The following is a 21,697-nucleotide window of genomic DNA, read 5'->3' as shown; positions in this document are numbered from 1 at the left end:
CCACCAGTTTGGAGGGGGCCTATTCGTGTTATATGATTTATAATATGTCTGGGGTTCAGGAAATTTGGTCATTCTGTTACAATGGCTTAAAAATGTTCATGTGCCTTTTTCTGTTCATTTCTTCTGCCTTTCAATCCACATTTAGTTTCCTTCTCATAAAATATCTCTTGTTATGTTTCTAGTGTCCTGGCCTTTGTCTTCACAAGTAACATCTGCTTTCACTAAGTTGATTTGCAAGACAAATCTAATCTTGGCTTTGCTCAATTTCTGAGTTGGTTGGATTCCAAAAGTTTTGAAATGTTTTCTGGGATTTTGCATGCATTTTTTCATGGGGTGATCAACTTCTCAGACGATTTCCTCAAAGCCTATTTCACTTATTCATGTAGTGGGACTAGGACCAGCTTGAGCGCTGTGTTCAGGAACTATGAGGAGGTCACAGCTATCAAAGGAAGAGGAGCGTTTTCTCCCACCATGACCCTGAGTGCAGGTTCATTTCTAGGTAAAATTTTCAGATAAGTAGGTTACATCTTCCTTTACTTCCCTGTCCCCTGTACAGCCTTTCATAGCTCACTGGGGCCTTGCCTCCAACTCTTCGGTGCTCAGTGTCCCCCACACAGCACTTACCCATTTATTGTATGTCTGCATCCAGAACCAATTTAACTCTAAAAATTGTGTTTCAAAATTACCTCCATCACTGCTTCCTCATTCTCTGTGTGTAGTTGCTCTACAATCTTTGGAAAAGTGAAAGTGGAATTAATTGACCCTATTGGATAACTGACTGATTTCATTATTTAAACTAAAATTCTCAGATATACCAAATGAAATCATAGACAAGGTGAAGTGAAAGTATTCAGGCAGGTTAAGGAGTATATTTTGGAACAGCAAGACATGAAGTCATTTATTGATTTAAAGAACATTTATTGGCGGCTTTCATGAACTAAGCTCGTTGTTAAGCAGAGGAGATAAATGGCACTGCATTACATGGGCTAAAGAGAAAGAAAGACCAGTAGTTCAATAGAGTGTGTAAGTACTACTGTAATTCCTGCACTTTGGGAGGCTGAGGTAGGTGAATCACTTGAGGTCAGGAGTTTGAGACCAGCCTGGCCAACATGGTGAAACCCCATCTCTACTAAAAGTACAAAAAATTAGCCGGGCATGGTGGTAGGCACCTGTAATCCCAGCTACTCGGGAGGCTGAGGCAGGAGAATCACTTGAACCTGGGAGACGGAAGTTACCGTGAGCTGAGATCATGCCACTGCACTCCAGCCTGGGCGACAGAGTGACACTTCATCACACACACACACACAAAAAGTATACAATATGGCATTTGGGGTGATCAAGCTTCCTAGAGGAAGTGACAGCACAAATGAAATATGGAGGCCTGAGCAGTGGCTATTTTTGTGTATGGTGCTTGTAAATTCCTGTCTAACTTATACTTTCCACTCTCTGGTGCAGAGGTTCAATCGTGAGAGTACCTAAGAATCGCCTAGGCTATTTGTTTGAAATGCATCTTCTCAGACCCCATTCCCAGTGTTCTGATTCCACTGGTTTAGAGTGTCTTCTGGGAACTTAAATTTTTAATAGACCCACAGGGAATTTGGGTGCATGCTGTTCTGGGGCCATGTTTTGAGAAACAAGACTCTGAAGTGCCAGGCAGATTGACCTGAGCTTAAATTATGAAGTGGGTCAGGTTTTTCTTTGTGCACTCTCTCCACTGCTTACATAATCCTGGTGCCCTTGAGTTACTGGGAGTTCTAATGAGTTTCCTGTGGCCATTATCCTGTGCCCAATCTCATCTTCCACCATGCAAACTTACCATCCTGTAATCACAGAATGTTAGAAGAACATCAGAATTAGTTGAAAATTTTTAAATGGGCAAAAGCAAGGCATTGTCCACATTTAATCCCCTTCTAACCTTACATCTGTGACACCAAATGCCCTTAAACCCATTTATGCCTAGTGTTCCATTATTGGAACGCTAAGCATGTGGGAGTTATTGTATCCTACTGCTCAAGGTCACTGCCAAGTTCTGATTGCAAAAATTCAAGAAATTGCAACCTCAGGCGTAAATGTGTTAATATTCCATTGATTGTTAAATGCTATGTTCTGTTTATTTCCTCATCCCCTTGCTGTTCCCATCCCCTCTGTTGTTAAAATTTGTTGAGGTGACATTCACATGCTGGTTTCCAACACACATCTCACATTATAACTGTGTTTGGATAAAACAAATAAAAACTTTTCTTTAATAAATTTGTAGTCTTTTCAATAAGTGGTGTTAGGAAAACTGTATATCCACATACCAAACAATGAAACTAGACCCCTACACTACACACAAAAATTAACTCAAAATGTATTAAAAATCCAAACATAAGACCTCAAACTAGAAGAAAACAGAGGGGAAAACCTCTTTGACATTGATCTTGAAGAAAACAATGGGGAAAAGCTCCTTGACAATAATTTTTTTAGATATGACTCCCAAAGCACAGGCAATAAAATGAAGCAATCAAAAGGTGCAATTACCTCAAATTAAAAAACTTCTGCACAGCAAAGGAAACAACAAAATAAAAAAGCAGCCTATGGACAAGAAAAAAATATTTGTGAACTATATATCCAGTGAGGGGCTAATATCCAGTATATATAAGACACTCAAACAACTCAATAGCAAGAAAGCAAATAATCCATTAAAAATGGGCAATGGACTTGGAAACACTCCTCAAAAGAAGACATACAGAAATACAAATACCCAACAGAAATATTTAAAAATACTCAATGTCATTAATCGACAGGGAAACACAAATCAAAACCATAGTGAGAGATCATCTCACATTTTTTAGGATGGTTATCAACACAAAGAGAAGAGATAAATGTTGGTGAAGGTGTGGAGAAAATGGAACACTTGTAGACTGTTGGTAGGATTGCAAATTGGAACAGCCACTATGGAAAACAGCATGGAAGCTCCTGAAAAACTTAAAAATAGAACAACCATATGATTCAACAATCCCTCTTCTGGGTATATATTCAAAGAAATGAAATCAGTGTGTCGAAGAGATATCTGCATTCCCATGTTCATTGCAGCATTATTCACAATAGTCAAGATTTGGAATCAGCCAAAGTGTCCATCTACAGATGAATGGATTTTTTTAAAGTGGCATATACACACAATGGAATACTATTCAGCATTCAAAAAGAAAGAAATCCTGTCATTTGCAACAATATGGATGAAACTAGAGGAGGTTATGTTAAGTGAAATTGGCCAGGTACACAAAGACAAATACCGCATGATCTCACTTATATGCAGAATCTAAAAAAATTGAACTACAGAAGCAGAGAGTAGAATGATGGTTACTGGTGGGGAGTGGGGGGATGAGGGGTTGGGGAAATGTTGGTGAAAGGATACAAAATTTCAGTTAGACAGGAGGAATAAGTTTAAGATCTCTATTGTACAACATGGTAACTGTAGTTATTAACATTGTGTACTTGTAAATTTCTAAGACAGCAGATTTTAAGTGCTCTCACCACAAAAAAATGATGAGTATGTAAGGTAATGCATATGTAAATTAGCATCATTTAGCCATTTCACAATATATACATATTTCAAAGCATCATGTACACCATAAATACGTATATTTATTTGTCAATTTAAAAAATTAAAAAATTTTTAAAGAAGTGATATTCACATGCTGGAATTAGAACATGTATCTAATATTATAACTATATTTGGCTAAAACAAGCCAAAACTCTTGCCAGTCTTGAAAATTGTGCATTAGAAATTTAATATAAAATGTTAAATGGACAGTAATTACTTTTCCCCCTCCTTTTGTTCCCTCTTGCCACAAAACATAATTATCATTTTTCCCTTCAACTAGCCAACTTCTTTGTCAGCCTTAGGTTTACAGAGGAATTTTTCAAAGAAACTTTCTAGATACAGTGTAAAACTTCATGGCAGGAAAACTCAATGCTTATTTAGAGTTTCTCAAACAAAAGGATTTAGGTTGTTTGCAAAGTCCAATTTCTATGCTTCAAAAAATAACACGTGGCTTAGCAAGGTTTTGAGTTAATATCTAAACTCTGATCATGATCCTAATACTCAGAATCAGACCATTTCTGTATTCACACCACATAAACAGATTCTAAGAACTCTATCCCTGACACTCAAATCACCAGCCCATGGAATTGAAATGAAAACAAGAATCAGGTGAAGGTTTATTTTTAAGGAACATTCAATCCAAAACAAAGTTAAACTTAAAGCATAAATTCTGCTCTTCTGGACACTCTTGAGTTTCTCACTGCCATTACAGTTGGCCAAAACTATCTGCATGAGTACGAAGGCTTTGGAAGGCATTTAGGAAATAACTTTCTGATACTGGGTTCTACTAACACACCGTGACTAATAGCTGCAGGAACTGTAATCAGGTCTCTAAGTTATTTTATGCTTCCTACTTGGTGTGGGAATTCTAGGACAAAGTCTGTTAGCCTTGGTTTGGTTGCCATTGTGCTCCCATTCAATGAAATTGTGGTAAACAAGGCATGTTAAAGAGTCTGGTAGCATTGACCATACGGTGCCATTGTTCAATCAAACTCTCAGGGTTTATACTGACAGGTCCAGGGGAAAGCCAAACCTGAGATGGAGAGGAGGTGAAATTGTAGAAGGAATTTACTGAAGGCTATTACTGTATTTCAGGTCCTCTACTCAGCTGTTTGCATATATTATCTCATTCATTTTCTTTTATATCCCCTAGATACAAATTTCCCACCATTCTGGATTCTGACACCCAACAGAAAGACTGTCATTTGGTATCATGTATATTAGCCAGGAGACCTCTAATTTCCAGCCATTTCTTCTGGTCTGACCCCTAAACTCAGCTCATCTGGTTTCTCGTTTCTGAGGGCACAAACACTTCCTTAAAGGCAGACCCTCTAGGGTTCTGAGGAGACCATCCCTGACATTGTTTTTACTTCTTCTCAAGACTACAAGCAAATGAAAACAACAGCTCAAGGGCTGGAGCCCTTGATACAGAACAGATCTCCAGCTGGCTTTTGGACTAAAATAACTGAACCAACAAGATATTTTAGAGTGATTATTTGTTGTATTTCTCAAATTATGATGAATTTCATACACCCATATCTCATGAGTATATCTGTCTTAATCCTAAATTAGGGATTAGTACACTTTTTTTTCCCACAAATCATTTTAAGGGTGGAAATAATGCCATAAATCCCATCACCCCATAAGGTTAACTCATCAAAATCCTTTCATCAAGGACTAGGATTATACTCTATCCCAAATCAAGCCAAGCAAATATAGATGATGCCAGACCACTAAACAATGCTTTCTAGAACTCTAAAAGTACAGAGTAAGTATCCCTCCTTGGTCCACATGTGTGGTCTGGTATGAAGAAAGAGCTTTGGAGGATGGAATATAAGCACTAGTGCTCACTGGCTGTGGGGTCCAGGTGAGTCACTTACTCTCCCAGGAAGTCAGTGCCCAATGTCATGAGAACTTACTAAAGCCCATGGCTCATAACAGAGTATGGTGGACAATAAAGAGTAGCTGTAAATTTTTATTGGCTGAAAACTGTTAGAGAACAGAGCATATGTATTTATCTTTGTAGTTTATCATCATGGTACATACAAATCCTTTATAAATATCAGTTTATTGGGGAAAAAACCTACTTATATGTCTCAAAAATTGTGTACATCTGTTAAGATTTTCCTTGTAAAAACTAGATAGGAGAAAACTTTTATTTATTTATTTATTTATTGAGACCGAGTCTTACTCTGTTGCCAGTCTGGAGTGCAGTGGCGTCATCTCAGCTCACTGCAATCTCTGCAGGAGAAAACTTTTAATTCATATTTTCCAGGGGACTTTTTAATGTAATTAAAACAGAAAATAAACTTTTCCTAGTAGTTACTACATATGACTAAAAATTATAATTACTATTCCTTTTAGGCCATAAATATTGTACCATAATTTTTAAAACCTGATGAACTAGTATAAAGACTGGCTTGAAAAAACTAATAAAATAGATAAACATCTAGCAAAATTGATCAGGTGAGAGAAAAGAGAAGGCACAATACATAATTGTATTGGGAATGAAAAGCTACAACTATAAATACTGTACACATTTGAAAAAAAACTTAAAAGAATACTGTGAACAGCTTTATCTTCAAAGCTTCTAAAAATTAGAAGAAACTGATGAATCCAGAAAATATAAATGACCAAAATAGAAATAGCAAAGCCTGAACAGACAACTAATAATTGAGTAAATTATTTATTTTGTTTGTCTTTTTTTCCCTGTCCCTAAAGAAGCACCAGCCAGAATGGTTTTACAATTTACCAAACTTTCAAAAAACAGATGCTTTCTCTGTTAATCAATTTCAGAAAAAACGAAAGAAGAAAAGAAAGGAAGGAAGGAAGGAAGGGAAGGAGAAAGAAAAGTGCTTCAATTCATTTTATGAAGCTAGTACAATTTGACACCAAAACTGGGCCTGGATAGTACAAGAAAGGAAAAACCCAACTCAATCATGTTAGTTCCTAGCTCCAGCTAATTGAATGCTGTCATCTAGGTCTTTGACTCTCAAGAGAGCGACAATAAGATATAAGAACAGTGGAGAAGTTTTTCTGGTAGCTATGGAAGTGAGAACTTGATGGAACTAGTGCTGAGTACCAAGAAGCTGTGATGTCCGTAATGGACTTCTCACAGCGTCCTAAACAATCAGATTTACCCAATATCAGTTTAAGATAGTTGAGGTGAGTTTCTGTTACCTCCAAATCTAAATCTTGACTGATACATCTTACATGTACATCTTTTGGTCACATACCAAAAAATACAGCAAATTTCATGTTTAATAGGGGAACTCTAGAAGTATTGTCTTTAAAGTTAAGAAGACAGAATGTTGCTATTCAACATTGTGCTGGGGTTTCTAATGCATGTAATAAGACAAAAAATAGGAATTAGTTTTGAAAAGGGAGAAAATTTGTTATTTTATATATTTTCCTGTAGGGAAAAGCAAGAGAGTTAAGCAATGTTGCTGCATATAAAGATTAATGTACAACCATCCATAGTGCTCATATATACCAGCCAAAAATCATTTACAAAATGTAAATTTAAAAGCTCATTAAAAGTAAAACAAAACTATAATATAGTTAAAATAAATGAAACTCATACAAGATCTCAGTTGAGAAAATTATTAGAGCTGATTGAAAGACAAAATGAAAAGAAACTAGACATATATATGGCTGTTCCAAAATTTAAATTATCTATAGAATAAAAGATTACATAAACAAAGTTAAATGACTAGTATATAACTTCTTAGTCAACACATATTTAAAAAATTAAATTAAAAGGCAAGTGATAAACTGGGAAAGGATATTTACCAGTTGCATACCAAAGCATTAATACCCAAGATATATAAATAACTCTTATGAACCAATAAAAAAGATAAGGCAACAAATACTTTACAGAAATCGAAGGTAAAGTGAAACAAGAAAAAACATGAAAAGTGCTCAATCTCAGTAGTCATCAGAAAAACGAGAGCAAGAAGAATACTTATCAGATTGGTAAATATTTAAAATGTCTAAGGATATGGTGAGGATATTTGGAAACAGAAATTTTCATTTACTTGGGACTGAATTCTGCTACAATCACTCCAAAGAGTAATTTGGAAATACCTGGTAAAATTGAACTTAACTATGTCTTTCAACCCAACAAGTCCTCCTCTAGGTATATACTCCCCCCGAAACTGGCACAGTTGACGTATACAAGAATACACAAGGATGTTCAGTCTAGCAGCTTTTGCAAGACTCAACTTTGTGGAACAACTTAAAACTCATCATAGGGGAAATGGATAAACAAATTCTGATTTATTTACATGATGAAATACTGGATAGCCAAAAATATAAACTAGACTATATGCATCAACATTAATTTCTCTTAAATTCACATATGGAGTCAAGAAAGTAAGCTATAGAATGATACACAAAATATGATACAATTTAAGTAAAATGTTGAAATACAAAACACAATCCTATGGTATTTGTGGTTGTGGGCAGATGTGATAAAACAAAGAGTAAAATGCACATCAACTGCAGCACACTGATAACTTCTGAGGAAGAAAGAGAATGAACACGAAACAAAGGGGAACTCCAGTATGATGTTTTATTTTTTAAAAACACAATTATTACTTTTCTTGGAGGTGGGCACATAGGGGTATTTATTATAGTACACTGTGTATCTTTGTGCATTTTAAATATTCCATAATAAAGAAACTGCAATTAATATGCAATGTAGCCAGTACATGAATCAATATGGTCTACAAACCAAATAATGATACTGACAAACGTTTTGCCAACTTGGAAACCCTAGAAACTTCATTTTAAAAAATCTTCTTATTCATATGACAAATCATTTGTTTCCTTTTCCACAAATGAAGATGACATAAAAGCATGATTACGTTGACAAGATTTTAAAAGTCTGAGACTACTGAAGCTATTTTTAGCTGAAGTTATTATTAATACTGAAGCTATTATTAGCTGAATAATAAAGAATCACTCTCTCCGAATTAACACTGTAGGCCTCTCCTTTAAAAATGTGGGTATTTTGACAACGTAATCAAGTTTAATGCGGGTTTAAATTTTATTTTAATTAGCCAGTAAGCAAGAAAATTATGTGTCTTGTTTGAAGACTGTTTATGGGTAAAATACAATTTCATATTCTATGGGTACATTGCTATATATCATAGACAGATGAGCTTTTATAATCATTAAAAAGGAAATCTTGTTAAAGAACAATAAATTAATATTCTAGTTATTCAAAGATAAAAATTTCCATTATTCATACAGTAATTGGAAATTTTAAGAATTTCTTTTTTGTGTATATTTCTTTTATTATACTTTAAGTTCTAGGGTACATGTGCACAACGTGCAGGTTTGTTACATATGTATACATGTGCCATGTTGGTGTGCTGCACCCATTACCTTGTCGTTTACATTAGGTATATCTCCTAATGCTATCCCTCCCCTCTTCCCTCACCCCACAACAGGCCCTGATGTGTGATGTTCCCCTTCCTGTGTCCAAGTGTTCTCATTGTTCCATTCCCATCTATGAGTGAGAACATGTGGTGTTTGGTTTTCTGTTCTTGGGACAGGGTTTCCAGCTGGCATCCACGTCTCTACAAAGGACATGAACTCCATCGCTTTTTTATGGCTGCATAGTATTCCATGGTGTATATGTGCCAAATTTTGCTTAATCCAGTCTGTCCATTGATGGAGCATTTGGGTTGAGTTCCAAGTCTTTGCTATTGGTGATAGTGGCCGCAATAACATACATGTGTTAACTGTGTCTTTATAGCAGGCATGATTTATAATTCCTTTGGGTATATAACCCAGTAATGGATTGCTGGGTCAACAGGGCATTTCTAGTTCTAGATCCTTGAGGAATCGTCACACCTGTCTTCACCAGCAATGGTTGAACTAGTTTAGCAGTCGCCAACCAACCAGTGTAAAAGTGTTCCCTATTTCTCACATCCTCTCCAGCACTTGTTGTTTCCTGACTTTTTAATGATCACTAATTGCTAACTGGTGTGAGAATGGTATCTCATTGTGGTTTTGATTGCATTTCTCTGATGACTGGTGATGCTGAGGCATTTTTTCATGTTGTCTGTTGGGTTGCATAAATGTCTTCTTTTGAAATATCTGTTCATATCCTTTGCCACTTTTTGAAATTTGTTTGAGTTGCTTGTAGGTTCTGGATATTAGGCCCCCCCCGCCCCCCTCGCGCCTTTGTCAGACTGAGTAGATTGAAAAAATTTTCTCCCATTCTGTAGGTTGCCTGTTGACTGCTGATGGTAGTTTATTTGCTGTGCAGAAGGCTCTTTAAAGTTTAATGATCCCCATTTGTCATTTTGGCTTTCGTGCCATTGCTTTGTGTTTCAGACTTGAAGTCCTTGCGCCATGCCTATGTCCTGAATGGTATTGGCTAGGTTTTCTTCTAGGGTTTTATGGTTTTAGGTCAACATTTAATCATCTAATCCATCTTGAATTAATTTTTGTATAAGGCATAAGGAGAGGGATCGAGTTTCAGCTTTCTAGCTTAAGGGGGGGGCCTAGCCAGTTTTCCCAGGCACCATTTATTAATACGGAAATCCTTTCGCCATTTCTTGTTTTGCTCCGCTTCTCGTCCAAACAGATCAGATGGTTGTAGATGTATGGTATTATTTCTGAGAGCTCTGTTCTGTTCCGTTGGTCTATATCTCTGTTTTGATACCAGTACCATGCTGTTTTGGTTACTATAGCCTTGTAGTATAGTTTGAAGTCAGGTAGTGTGATGCCTCCAGCTTTGTTCTCTTGGCTTAGGACTGTCTTGGCAATGTGGGCTCTTTTTTGGTTCCATATGAACTTTAAAGTAGTTTTTTCCAATTCTGTGAAGAAAGTCATTGGTAGCTTAATGGAGATGGCATTGAATCTATAAATTACCTTGGGCAGTATGGCCATTTTCACAATATTGATTCTTCCTCTCCATGAGCATGGAATGTTCTTCCATTTGTTTGTTTCAAACTGGTGCAGGAAATAAAAAGTTGGATATAAAACAGCTAGCAATTCTTCACATTTTAAGAATAATTCACATAGCTAAAGGTTAAAGACCTTAATTTCCTTTCGACATTCATTTATGTTGCCTTATTTTACATATTTATATTGGTAGAATCTCAATGCATGCACTATATGCTAGAATAAGAAGTGCAAACTACCTAGAGTTTGTGTCCAAGATAAAATTTCTAGTAAATTTTACCTGTTGGTTCTAGAAAGTGGTCTACAAAGCCAGGTGCAGTGGCTCACACCTGTAATCCCAACACTTTGGGTGGCTGAGGCAGGCAGATCATGAAGTCAGGAGATGGAGACCATCCTGGCTAACATGGTGAAACCCCGTTTCTACTAAAAATACAAAAAGTTAGCCAGGCATGGTGGGGGGCACTTGTAGCTACTCGGGAGGCTGAAGCAGGAGAATGGCATAGCTTTGTCATGAGGCGGAGCTTGCAGTGAGCTGAGATCGCGGCACTGCACTCCAGCCTGGGCGACGGAGGGAGACTCCATTAAAAAAAAAAAAAAAAAAATAGGAAAGAAAATGGTCTACAAGTTTCTTGTGTTTGAAGTAACTGACCAGCAATCAACAAAATTATTGAGTATTACTTTATGACCAACAGTGTCATCAGTGTTGTTGGGTGAAGAATAGACATACCCCTCCTCTCCAACCCTCCACAAGTTTTCAGAATTGAGTCGGACACAGTGATCTGTCCAAGGCTGATCAATACATAATATGAGTGCCAACTTGCAAAAAAGTAGATCATTAAATTGCTACATTCACAATGACTTTTTGTAGTCCCTCTGTTCAGAAAGAGTACTAAGAAGGTTAAAACTAAGCCTTTGAACCTAAGTGATCCTGCTCTCTCACCCTGTTCTGTGAATACAGATTTCCTTTTCAATCAGGACAGTACTTCTCATTGATTATAAGGAACAAACTAGAGTTGACTTAGAAATGAACTAATCCAGTCCTGCTGTTTTACAAATAACATATGTGAAGTCCTATAACTTCCCACTCTGTAAGTGAGAATGCAGTACGGAAAGGAGGAGAAAAGAGTAATGTTATGGGAGAAAGTGGAGAAGCCTGATAAACAGTATCTCAGCCAGGTGATCAATGTCAACAACATCAGTGATAGGACATGATGATAGTATGAACCCTTGATACGAAGTGATGAGAATGACATTTCACCCTTGCTGGTCTTCCTCCCTAAAACTCATAACCCCAGTCTATTAATGAGAAAAAAAGAGACAAATCCCAATTGAGGGACGTTCTACAAAATATCTGGCTGGTACTCCTTAAAACTCTCAGTGTCATCAAAAACAAGAAAACTGTAAGACTGTCAGACTCAAGAGTTGCTCAGGGAGACCTGATGACTATCTTAGTCTACCGGCACAACAAAATACCACAGCCTGAATGGTTTAAGCAGCAGACATTTATTTCTTACAGTTTTGGAGGCTGGAAAGTCTAAGATCAAGGTATCAGTATAAATCAAGCTCTGATTTCTCGTCCTCTTCTTATAGGACACTAATCCTCATGACCTCATGTAAATCTAATTCTCTCCAAAGACCCCATCTCCAGATAGCATCACATTTGGGTTAGAACTTCAACATGAATTTTGGGAGGATGCAAACATTTAAATACATAACAATGACAAAAATAAGATTCAAAAATAAAAAATAAAAAATAAAAAAATTGACTATATTTGGAAATAGGGCCCTTAAAGAGATAATTTCGTTAAAATGATGTCATTAGGGTGGGCCCTAATCCAATATGACTGGTGTCCTTGATAAGAAGAGGAGATCAGGACAGAGACAAAACACAGACACGAGATAACCATGTGAGAACACAGCAAGAAGGAGGCCATGGGCAAGACAAGGAGAGACGCCCCAGAAAAGCCTCTTGACCTTGGTCTACACTTTGATCTTGGACTTGTAGCCTCCAGAACTGAGAGAAAATAAACTGTTGTTGTTTAAGCCACCCAGTCTGTGGGGCTTTGTGACAGCAGCCCTAGCGAGCGAATATATAGGGGAAAGTGTGTGTAAAGTATATGGGAACTACCTGGACCATCTTCACAACTTTTTTTTAAAAACCTAAAACTGTTCTAAAACAGAAAGTTTATTTTAAAGGCATGAAGCCCAAAGAGGTTAAGCAAGGTAAGATAATACATGAGTCAAAAATACCATTGTGAAGCCCAGTTATGCTTCTTACTGTGTGGGCAAGTCATTTACTCTCTTTAAGATTTTGCTCATTTATGATATAAAATTAAGGGTTAGTACCTTATTTCACAGGGTTAGTATCGTATCAGTGGAATTAATATTAAATACATGCCAAAGCAATTTAATCAAAGGACCTGTTATTATTAAATGTTTTGTTCAAGGCACATCGCTCTTTTAGGCAGAGGTCAAATTATTTAGAACTTTTATCTGCTGTTAATCCGGTCCTCCTTTCATCACTCCTTACTGACATCATACCCGAAAACTTCAGTAGCTTTGTGGCTCCAAGAACACATTAGTCAGATTATAACCTGTGGTGGCAGTCTGCTTTCCTAATTAGAATTAGCCATCTCAAACTGCAAATACTTGCCTTGAATGGCATCCTGGGGGATATGACATTCAGGCAACACAATAGCTTGAGAAGCAACCCTGTGAACAATATTGATTGTGGATCAATATTTTTCCTGTATATGAAAGCAAATACGTTTTTCTACTAAGTATGATACTTTATGGCAGGTCTCCAAAATACAGTATCCAAGGTAATACACTGGGGTGCAGAAAAAATATTAGAACTTTTCTTATAATTTTAAAATTCGTGTTATTTGAATTTATGTTTTGTGTGTTTGTTTTATAATTTACATGGTATATTATACAGTAATATGTGCCTATAAAACATGCATACATACACATATATTTCAGAATGCCAATATATTTTAGAGTGCTGATTGAGAGTACACACACGGAGATACGCGCGCGCACACACACACACACACACACACACACAAAGGTTTGAGTCCCCTCCATGAGAAGGCAGGAGAAACAGGACAAGTGCATAGACAAGTACAAATTGGATCTGTAGTCTTTTTCCCTTAAATATTATAGGAGAGAAAAGTAGCATATTTTCATCTCCAGAGATGTTTTCAGACTATAGGCTCTGCTACACATTGGTTAAGTGCCTTGCAATAATCACTCAGTCTCTGGCTCGGTTCCCTCACCCTTAACATGGTGATCCTAACAGTGCCTTCCTCATATATTTCCCAGGTAGGAGAGAAATGAGGAGAAAACCGTGAGTATCCAAGGATGGAAACTTTCTTAATCAGAACGCCATGTGGTTGTAACACCTGTGGGACATCCTGCTCAGACATATCTTTTTCCTTGTTTAAATAAACCATGAACGTGACTTCCGGTATTTCTGAGTCAGAGCAAATCAAAGAGTGAGGGGCAGGCTATTGTGACAGACTTTGTGGGGTGAGCTGGTAGCAATGACCATGGCGGTTGCAGGGACCATTGTGACCAGGAAACAGAGTAACTGGAGAGGCACATAAACTGGTCCCAGTACCACTACTACCCCACTGCTACCTAACTGTCTTTGGTAAATAAATAGATTTTTATATACATTGCTACAAGTGGGCATTTGCCTGATGAAAGGGAGTATGGAGGACACTCCAAGCAAGGGGAATAGTATGTGCAATGTCAATGGAGGTGTGAAAATACATGGAGCGTTAAGGGCTTTTGAGGCTTCCAAGCTCATGTAAATGTGAGTGCCAAATCAGTAAGCCATGCTTATTTGAGCCATAGCTGTGTGCTTTACGTATAGTACATGTCTAAGAAATATTCAGTATTGTCTTGATAACTGAGTAGAACATATAGGAGATATCAGAATCACTTTCTTGGGAGCATTTTCTTTGGCAGATTACAGCCCCTGCCCTTAAGGGTTTTGGTACACACCCTTTGAAGTGTTATCTATTGACCCATTTTTACGGACATAGTGGGGTTGGAGTGGGGAAATGAGTAAAGTGCTGTTATTCTAGGTCAGGGTGTTTTAAACTGCAGGTTGTAACCCATTGGTAGATTGTAAAATCAATTTAGGGTATCATAACCATAATTTTAGAAAAATGAAATAAAATAGAGCACAGATGTATATAAACATGTCTATATCCCAGGGCACAACATAAAATATATTTTATACCATGGGTTACGGGCAAAAAGGTCAAGCCACTGGTCTACATGATAGTTAGTACAAGCCCTGAGTAAATCAGTAGGCAGGTTCTGGCGATGTTACTAAAAACAAATTGGTGGGATTTAGTGACTGATTGAATGTGGAAGTTAAAGACAAATGAGGATTCAACATTTCTGGCCTAAGCTAGTAGGTGAAGTGTGCAATGCCATTAAAACTGAGATTAAAAATGAAAAAAATATACATGTTGTGAGATTCTTTTGAGGGCTGGAATGGGGGTTAGGGGCAGGATGTCAGGGAAAAGATAATACATTTTGTTGGGATATGTTACATTTGAGATTCCTGCAGGTCATCCAAGTGGAGATGGATCTGTGAAAATGGTTGCTATTCATTCGACCCAGAAAAACCCTCAAAATCAGGCAAATCAAGAGTTTCAAATATTTGCATTTCCTTTAAGAATACTTGTGAAACTGCCCAGACCATTAAGGGTATGCCTATACGAAAAGTCACCAAGTATCTGAAAGATGTCACTTCACAGAAACAGCGTGCACCATTCCAAAAAAACAATCGGGGAGTTGGTAGTGCCCTGGCCAAGTAGCGGTGCTGGATGCAGGAGGCAAATAGGAAATATAGTCTGAAGCACAAGGGAGAGGTCAGGGCTAATGATAAAATGTGGCAGTCATTATTATCCAGGTGATAGCTGACACTTTAAAATGGATGAGACTTTTTCTAAGGAGCATGTGTACTGTACAGAAAGGATGAAATACGTGGGGAGGTCAACCTTTAATGAGCAAGTCACCGGAGCAGTAGAATGAAAATGAAATAGAAGGAGAACTGAATCTATTTGTCACAGAAATGTTATATGTTGCAGAAGTATCAGCACAAAAGAAACTAAACAGCAGTCTTTTAAACTGGCAGTTAAGACGCATTAGGGACCTTAAAGAGAGAAATTACCATAGAGTTGAGAAATAGGATAGCAAACCAGATTTCAGCCAGTTGAGGAGTAGTCAATGGTAACTAATGACAAATGGTTTTCTGTTTATGGGATGAGTGGAAGAAAATGGATAGAGGGTTAACTGTGGAGAGAATAGGGCGAAGAGCAGGGATTTTATAATTGGGACATAATGTTTTCGGGTACAGTGAAGGATTAAGGTTGATGATAATAGCAAACCTATAGTGCTTACTATGTGCTAGAGATTATTCTAAGCACTTTACATAGATTAACTCAATGAAATCTTCACAACAACATTGAGATAGGTAATATTATTATCCCTATTTTACGAACAGGGAAACTGAAGCACAGACGGGCTAAGTAAACAGAGCAAATCACACACAACCGATATTAGAGATAGGATTTGAATTCAGCTATGGATACCAGAGTCTATGCTCTTTTACACTTAGCTGGAAAGAGAACGATGTAGGAAAACAGGAAATAAAGGGCTATAATCCCTTACTCAGAAACTTTTGGAGCCAGATGTATTTCAGAATTCAAAAATTTTCAGATTTTTCAGAAAGGTAATACACATATGTTTGATTATACTCAAGCAGGATCTGGGGCTGTACTTTGAAACAATCACATTGATAATTGATATTTTTGTAGTAGATATATGAGCAAATAAAGATGGATATCACCTCACTTCAGTTTGGGCCAAATTCTGCTGCAATGTAGGTTGCCAAAAATTTTCAATGTTCAGAGCTGCTTGAATTTTGGACTGTGTTTAAGGAACTGTGTTTCTGCAATAGCCAAGTGTGTCTTAGAAGGGGAGGAAGAAAAATGAATGACAGTGAAAGACTGGCCTTGGGAAGGGTTGAGAACACCTGTTCCTTTGTGAAAAGAGAAGGCAGGGAAAAGCAAGATCAAGCAAGCTAGTCCTACTCTTCCCCTAAGTGGCCTGAGGTGATCTGTGAAAATGATTTGCTATTCACTTGACCCAGAAAATCTCTCAAAATCAGGCAAATCAAGAGTTTCAAATATTTGTGTTTCCTTTAAGAACACTCGTGAAACTGCCCAGGCCAACAAGGGTATGCATATACAAAAAGTCACCAAGTATCTGAAAGATGTCACTTCACAGAAAGAGCCTGTACCATTCCGACATTACAATGGGGGAGTTGGAAGGCCAAGCAGTGGGGCTGGACACAGGGTTGGTGGCCCAAAATGAGTGCTGAATTTTTGCTGCACGTGTTTATAAATGCTGAGAGAAATACCAGACTTAAGGGTGTAGATGTAGATTCTCTGGTCATTGAACATATCCAGGTGAATAAAGCACCTAAGATTTGCTACTAGCCTTATAGAGCTCATGGTCGGATTAACCCACACATGCACTCTCCCTGCCACATCAAGATGATCCTTACTGAAAAGGAACAAATTGTTCCTAAACCTGAAGAGGAGCAACCTGGAACAATTTATTCCTTTTCAGTAAGGATTCAGTAAGTTTCTTTTGTGCTGATATTTCTGCAACATATGATACTTCTGTTGTACAGAAGGAAAAAAAGATATCTCAGAAGAAACTGAGGAAACAAAAACTTATGGCATGGGAATAAATTCAGCATAAAATAAATGCAATTAAGAGTTAAAAAAAAAATAAAAGTTAGTTCCTAACTTCTCACTCCCAACTCCCACAAAGAAGCCCTGTTCTGTGTTCTCATCAAAGGTCAGAAGTCAGACCTACCTCACCATCTTTCCCCTTAAGGCCTAGAATAGCCTGTCCTTGCTTTCCCTTGAAAAGTTGGTGCATTTTACTCAGTCCCCAAGTAGCGTCTACAGGTGATTCTGCCTCTCCCTGCCAGCTGTAAGTGAGACAGAGAATGGGAGCGAGATTGAGAGACAGAGGCTGCCACTGGAGAGATCCTTTATAGACCCTCACTTCCCTTTTGCAACTAGCAATATTCCCTTCTTAGTTAATTCCTTAGCTACCCAGCAAGGGAAAAACAAACCTCAGAAAACTGTTAAAGCATTGGAGAGTGCTTAAGGGATAAGTGAAACAAAACTGAAAGACTTTGCCATGACCCCCGAGGAAGAGAGAATAGGAGGAGAGAGAGAGAATGAGTATGAAGAGGCCATGAATCAGACTGATGTGGAGGGAAAGAAAGAATGGGAGTCCAACTGTGACCATGAAGACTGAGGAGTAAACCCCAGTGGTAGGCAGGCTTTCTTCCAGAAGCTCTGCAGCATCTATCACTGTCTTACCTTCCCAGCCACCACCAGATTCAGGCCACAAGGATCCCAGTTTTGTTTATTCAGCAGACATGGGGCCAGGGGTCCGTAACTCAATTGGATAGGAGAATAAAAGCATGAAGATATTCCTGGTGTTCCCAGCAGTGATCCTGGTCATCCAAATCCAGAAAAACATTACTAAACATCGTGCTAGATGTCAAAATATTTCTAGTGGTGCTTATGGTACATGTTAAGTTAAAGAACCTGATGTGACATTCTGGTTTGCAACTGATTTCTGGGGTGGTATTACAATGTCAATTGTCTTAGGAGTTAAAAATGTTGGCCGGGTGCAGTGGCTCACGCCTGTAATCCTAGCACTTTGAGAGGCCGAGGCAGGCGGATTGCCTGAGCTCAGGAGTTCGAGACCAGCCTGGGCAACATGGTGAAACTCCATCTCTACTAAAATACAAAAAATTAGCCAGGCGTGGCGGCATACGCCTGTAGTCCCAGCTACTCGGGAGGCTGAGGCTGGAGAATCACTTGAGCCTGGGAGGTAGAAGTCGCAGTGAGCCGAGATCATGCCACTGCACTCCACCCTGAGTGACAGAGTGAGACTCTATCTAAAAAAAAAAAAAAAATTGGGAGTCTTGCCCGAAAATTTAATAGTCATGTGAAATACATTCCAAACAATTGACTTCTGCAGTGCAACCCTACAAGTTGGAGATTGCTTGTTTTTATATTCCTTTTGCCAAAGTTACTAAAATTACTGGTCTAATAGAAATAAAAAATAATATATTCTTTTGACTTAACAGCATGGCAGCATCTTCAAATCCAGAGCTTGATTTTAGAGTCAATGTGACTTCACTGGGCATTTTATAGACCAAAAGAGAATGAGTTGGCAAGTCATCCTGTCTGGCAAGGTTAATGGAAAAAAAAAAATCCACTTTTAGCTTTACAATTAAAGTAGCCCTGTATAGTTTAATTATCAATGTGAATTGCAGTACAGGTGAAATACTGATCAAACCTGCTAATGTCACAAAACTGAGAGAAAGCAAATATGTTAGAAAACACACACTAATATTTTGATCCTCCACCTCCTCAATCTCCATCATCCAAAATGGGAGCAATTTGGAGGATCATGTTGTATACAGAATGGAGGAAAAACCTGGAATGTTTAGTCTGGAAGAGAAAAGACTTGTTAGTGGTGAAGAGGAAGAAAGTCATTAAGTACAAATGATTCCTTCTGATTTGGTCCATGAGGGCTCTGGTGAACATATCTAAGATTAATGGTCGTAGATTTTCTCCAATATAAAAAAGAATAATGGAATTCTTCACAAATGAGATAGTAAGCTCTTTTTACCCTATGTATTCAAAAGATGAATATCATGAATCAGGTATAGGAGATTCTTACACTGGGTGCACGGTTAAAGTACATGATATCCAAGTCTCTAAAAACTCTGTAAGTCCATGAAAATTATAATTACTACTGCCTCTTTCTTCTCCAAGCAATATGATATCCTCAAAATTGGACGCCAATGAGAAAATGCAAGTGGATGCTAAGACCCCAGTTGGTTTTACAACTGGGCAATCAAGTTTTAAGTGTTCTTGATGGAATCAGTCAACCTGAGACAGCCCATTTCCTTAGTCATGGAGATGTACTTTTGGAAACAAAAACCTGTAGCAGGCATAAATCACTCCAAGCCAGTGGCTTTCCAAGAGGGTGTGATTACAAAAGAGACAAAAATTATCATAGCTCAGAAGGGGAAAAGAAAGCAGAACTCATTATCCTTATAAAATATGTCCTTTGATTCTTCCTTCTGCTCTATTGCACACACTGTTTCTTAGGCTGTCTAGTTGTCAGTGAGGTCAAGATAATGTAGTATATCACTCATTTTCTTTATATTGGCTTTAGAGAGACAGCCAATATTAGCCATTCCAGTTTCTTTTTATAATAACTACTACTTAAGAAATTCAAGTTTCTCAATGTTGGAAATCATTTAAAGTTCTCTAGTATGCAGCAGTAGCTTCTGCTTGATCTTTATAAGTAGTAGCTTCAAGACATTGCAGGATGATTATATAAGAGGTCATAATGGAAGTCTGTTTTTCTTCTTTGTAACACCCACCAAACATGTAATTATTTGATCACTGTTGACTGTCTAAAGTGCAAATTCCATAAAAGTGTGGGCAACTTACCTGTTCTATTCAGCATTCCACTGCCAGCACCTAGCACAGTGTTAGCGCTCAAACAATATTGATTTGAACGAATAAATCTATCAGATGAATGATTGCCTGCCCCTCCAATACTCTTCTTATTTCCCACATAACACACACTCTTTTCTCAGGCAGTGTCTTAAAAGAAGAGAAGCAACCAACATTTTTTTTCACTCAAATTTCAGAAATAATTTTTTTGTCCCTTTGTCTTGGATCAGGGGAAGGATTCTACTTTTCTTTTACATTACTTCATTAATTCTTGTTATTAACTATATCAAATGGGCACTGGGATGGTTCATAATGATGTAATAACAACTCATCTGGCATTCCAGCTCTCACTGTTGTACAATGAGAATGCTTCCAAGTCCCAAATGGGAGAAGGAGCTTCCCAAGTAGGTAAATACCACCTCATGAGACAGTCCAGACGAACAGTCTCATCCCCAAAATTAAGTAAATATGAACAATCTACTATCTCTTAAGTATCTTCTGATGCCTTTTCAGGCAACAGCTACCTGGGGACTGGGAGGTAGGCAGATTAGAAACTAACCTGCCCTGTCCTGTAATTTTGCCAGAAGTCAGACATAACCTGGTTTCTAATCCAGGATAATCTCAGAATAGAACTATATTTGTCTGTATATTACTTACTTATGTCATAATTATCTCCATATTTCATTTGATCTTTGTGAACACCGTGACGTATTAGGCTTCCTAGAGAATAAAGCAAGAGACTTCATACGCCATTGCTAAATCTTGTATTTGCTCTGGGAGAAACAGATTTGGAGTGGAAGCTAGGTGAGAAGAAATTTTTGTTTCCTCTCCATCCCACCATTCGCACCCACCTCAGTCCACAGGGTCAATTTCTTTAAAATTTAAGGAGGAACTAGTGCAAAAGAGAGTCCCCCCTCCCCCACTACTATAGGAATTCCAAGTAATCTTAGGCAAGTGAATAAATTCGTAGTGGTACCATTGCTTAAAGCCCAGGTTTTCCTGATTACCCGAACACTGCTTCTTGCTATTGAGAACCAGATCTGAATGGGTGGGAGTTCTTCATCCACTTAGTAACTAGACTTCCTGTACACTGAGATGAAACCAATGTATTTCTTTGTGCTCCCTCTGCTGGTTAGCTGAAAGCTTAATGTGACAGAGCAAAGTGATTCAGAAAATTTTGCAATAAATCAATCATTGTCACTTACTAGATCATAGACGAAAGTTTTAAAAAAATGAATACGAATCATGGAAACTGTGGCATCATATCAGATAATAGCTCATTTAAAGTTAATCCAAATCTGGGAGGAAAGAGGGAGGACCTAGAAGCAAAGGGCATCTAGATATTCCAACAAGCTGCTAGGTTTGTGTTGGGACTCTGGAATGTAATTGAAAGCTTGACAGGAATAAGAATGATTGATCCCGTTACTGCTCATGCATTCATGTAAGATGATCACTTTAACAAAACACTCTGCAGTGGTGATTTTGTAAAATGTATTATAATTATAAGGGAACAACATCTGTTTTGGGGACACAAGGCAGAAAAATTCCATCAGTCATGCAGGGTCAACAAAAAACTGACATTTAAAATAGTTTCATA

General features: G+C 37.8%; 1 protein-coding gene across 2 annotated transcripts in view; it reads right to left on the bottom strand.

Moving 5' to 3' along the window:
* TSHR (thyroid stimulating hormone receptor) overlaps positions 1-21,697 on the bottom strand; it is a 189,123-nt gene that overhangs the window by 127,098 nt on the left and 40,328 nt on the right. The window lies entirely within an intron of this gene.

This window comes from Rhinopithecus bieti, unplaced genomic scaffold (genome assembly GCF_001698545.2).
Source record: "Rhinopithecus bieti isolate Rb0 unplaced genomic scaffold, ASM169854v2 scaffold_6782, whole genome shotgun sequence".
Classification (NCBI taxonomy): Eukaryota; Metazoa; Chordata; class Mammalia; order Primates; family Cercopithecidae; genus Rhinopithecus; species Rhinopithecus bieti.
The sequence above is the reverse complement of the archived record's forward strand: the minus strand, read 5'-3'. Positions and strand labels throughout refer to the sequence as shown.